The sequence below is a fragment of the Meleagris gallopavo genome, chromosome 3, assembly GCF_000146605.3.
Source record: "Meleagris gallopavo isolate NT-WF06-2002-E0010 breed Aviagen turkey brand Nicholas breeding stock chromosome 3, Turkey_5.1, whole genome shotgun sequence".
Taxonomy (NCBI): Eukaryota; Metazoa; Chordata; class Aves; order Galliformes; family Phasianidae; genus Meleagris; species Meleagris gallopavo.
The window spans coordinates 91,638,566-91,642,478 of record NC_015013.2 but is presented as its reverse complement, the minus strand read 5'-3'; positions in this window follow the sequence as shown (position 1 = coordinate 91,642,478).

Here is a 3,913-nt window from a genome sequence, read left to right as displayed (position 1 = left end):
TTTTCTTTTAAGGTATGTACATGATGCATCAGAACATAATTAACTTACTGTTCCTCTCAGGACTTAAAATATAGTGGTTGTGAGTGGTTGGCCCAGCTCCAAGTACTTCAGTGATAATATTCATCTACCCAGGAGCATCTTGAATGTTTGATTGCAATTAATAATTTCACAGAAATGGTTCTCACCTTGTTAATGGTTTCTTGTTCAGTGTTCACTCCCATCTCAGGGGCCTGCTCAAGGTCTGCAACACTCAGCAGTACCTGACTGCTAACTGCTGTACTTAGGTCAGATTCTTTCCCACTGAAAGAAGAAAATACTAATTTAACACTCAACAGTATCTTAACAAGAAATATTAAACACACTCAAATTTGGTAGTTTACCAACTGTGCAGGTTTATCAATAAACTGAAGGTCACTGCCGAAAGATCCTGTAGTTGCTAAAGCTCATGTAGGTTCAAAATGTAATAGGCAAAGGCTATTAGACACAGAAACATGGCTCCATCTCAGGAAGCCTGTGCCCTGCTGGTTACCAGAAGAGTAGAAAATACTCCTATATATTTGCTTTATTCTTTACTCTGCATTTAGCATTCACTACTGGTTATCACCATGAGGGACTCCTTGTGCAGATGGACCTTTCTTAGGATGTAGTATGATTTTTCATATTTAGGTAATGCGAACATCTATGACCCTAGGTACATCACTGACCTAGAAGGAGCCACTGCAAACCTGAAACATTTTTGAGCAGTCATCTATTTGTTGTACAGCAAGGGGTTAGCCTGAAAGCAACAGACAGATAAGCAAAGACTGCCCACACAGCAGGTGGCTTGCCATGGAGATTTCACTAGAAAGAAAAGGATCAGGATTCCTGCATTACAGAGTGCCTGTAATGCAAATCTCTCCCAAGTTTTCAGCCTGTAAATGACAGGCCCATAGCTGGGTTTGAAAACAAACAAACAAACAAACAAACAAACAAACAAACAAGCATAACCCTGACTCTATTCACAAGGAGGTGTTTGCCAGCCAACCTTTTGAGAAAGGTAAAAAAAAATTGTGCTTTAAGATCAGCTGCAGCTAAAGAAATGTTACTTTTTTTTTTTTTTTTTTTTTTTTTTTAATCCATGGAGTTCAGCCAAAGCCTCCTTCTCCATTGTTTTTATTGGCACTCCCAGCCCATACAACTGAGTTGCTGTATGACACCCGGCCAATACTTCCTGAGAGATGTCCCTGGATGAATCTAACTTTGTGCCTACTTTCAGGAGATCTCTTTAACTCTATCAGGTTCTCAGTAAGATTTTCAGCCAATTCCTTTTGGACATCCTTGCAGAACATATTCATATTGATAATTTACCAACTAATTTCCCTCCCAGATTTTAACTCTCTAACACTTCCTGTTAATCTCTGTGCCTATCCTCCCCTGGGAAGGAGGGGGCAGGTATATTGGCCACAATTTCAGTTCTGCTGGAATTTAACTGTAAACTTGTGTTAATTACAATCCCCAGTCACACCTGATGTGCAGAAGTTGTAGTAGCCACTGTTGTCCTGAGAAGTTCCTGAGCTCCTTATCCCCTCAATTAATACTGTCTACTATTTTTCAACAGCTCAAAGTTTCATCCAATAACATCTCAGTGCCTGTTGTAGTGTCAGGAATACATTCTGTTTTTTGTGAAACATCTTAGATGTGTAACATATCCCGCCTCACAATGTCTTTCAAAGGGAACACATAGTATTCGTAAATGTATGCTATGTTTTACTTAGGAAACCTGCTGGATTGCCATGGCTGCGTCCCGGCAGAAGGCTACTGCCAGGAAACATGTGGAGATCCAGACAGAGGTCCCCTGCACACGTAAGAGGAAGGCTGTAGCCAAGAAGAGTGTGGAAACCCAGATTGAGGTCCCAAAACAGCACGCTAGCGTTCAGGTTGCTGGCTGCAATGAGTGCCAGAGTCTGGCCCTTGAAGTGCCAGGCGATGGAGGCAGCGCCTGTGTAAGGTGCGACCAGGTAAATGACCTTCTCAGTCTGGTGGCCTGCCTGAGGGAAGAAGTGGAGAGGCTGAGGACCATCAAGGACTGTGAAAAGGAAATTGACTGGTGGTGCCAGGCCCTATCGGCCCCGAAGTCCCGGCATGCAACTGAGGCTCCCTATGGAGCATGTGGCCTCCAGTCGCCTTGCAAACAGGTGACAGAGAGGAAATCGACAGACAGTGTGGGCATCCTGATACAGTGACCATGCTCGGCTCCCCAGGTGCCTCTCAGAATAGATTTGAGGCCCTGGAACCCGAGGGAGAGGTGTGCGCAGGTGTGGAGGGAGGCCCACCCGTGAGGGTGCCTCGGGGGAAGCGGTCACCCCCATGCCTCGAGACTTCCTCCACCCAGAAGGATAGAAGGGTGGTTGTCATAGGCAACTCCCTGCTGCAAGGAACCGAAGGCCATATATGCCGGCCCGACCCTACCCGCAGAGAGGTGTGCTGCCTCCCTGGGGCACGGGTCAGGGACATTGCTAGGAGACTTCCCAGACTGATCTGCCCTTCTGATTACTATCCACTATTGATAGTACAGGCTGGCAGTGAAGAAGTTGGTGAGAAAAGTCTGAAGGCTATCAAAGATGACTTCAGGGGACTGGGGCGGGTAGTTGAAGGAACAGGTGTGCAGGTGGTTATATCATCTGTACCTTCAGTGGCAGGAAATGATACTGGGATGAGCCTAAAAATCCATCTCTTGAACAAATGGCTTAGGAGTTGGTGCAAACGCAGGAGTTTTGTTTTTTTTGATCATGGGGCAATTTACTCGGCACCTGGCATGATGGCTGCAAATGGAAGCAGCCTGCCTCCATGGGGAAAGAGGTTCTAGCCAAGGAACTGGCGGGACTTATTGACAGGTGTTTAAACTAGGTATGAAGGGGGAAGGGGACAAAATGAGGACCGCTGGGACTGAGGGGGCAGTTTGAGGCTCCAAACAGAACTTGATGGGTGGAGACAGTGGAGTTCAAAGGCTTGGAGAGGGGTGGGGGGATGCTGCTTCTCTTAAGTGCCTGTATACTAATGCACGTAGCATGGGAAATAAGGAAGAGCTGGAGTTCTGCGTGCGGTCACGAGGTCATGATCTCATTGTGATCACGGAGACATGGTGGGACAGCTGGCATGACTGGAATGTTGTCATGGAGGGCTATGTGCTTTTTAGGAAAGATCGGCTGGCTAGGCGGGGTGGTGGAGTTGCTCTTTATGTGAGAGAGCAGCTAGAATGTATCGAACTTCACTTGGGGGAGAGTGATGTAGCAGTGGAGAGCTTATGGGTGAGAATCAAGGGGCAGGCTGGTAAGAGTGACACTGTTGTGGCTGTGTACTACAGGCCCCCTGATCAGGATGAGGAGGCTGATGAGGCCTTCCATAAGCAACTGGATGTAGCGTCACGTTCCCAGGCACTGGTGCTTATGGGGGACTTCAATTATCCAGATATTTGCTGGACGACCAACATGGCCAGGCACGCACGGTTCAAACGGTTCTTGCAGTGCGTTGAAGACAACTTTCTGATGCAGGTGGTGGAGGAACCAACGCGGGGAGGGGTGTTACTGGACCTTATTCTCACCAACAGGGATGGACTTGTTAAGGAAGTAAAGGTTGGGGGCAGCTTGGGTTGTAGTGATCATGAGATGGTGGAGTTCAAGATCCTGAGTGGAAGAAGCAAAGCAATAAGTAGGATTGCTACCCTGGACTTTAGGAGAGCCAACTTCGATCTCTTCCAGGACCTACTTGGAGCTATCCCGTGGGCTCGGGTGTGAGAAGGTAATGGGGCCTCTGAGAGCTGGTCAGCATTTAAACAGCTCTTCTTCCAAGCTCAGGATCGGTGCGTCCCTGTGAGCAAGAAATCGGGGAAAGGTGGCAGGAGACCTGTGTGGATGAGTAAGGAGCTCATATGCAA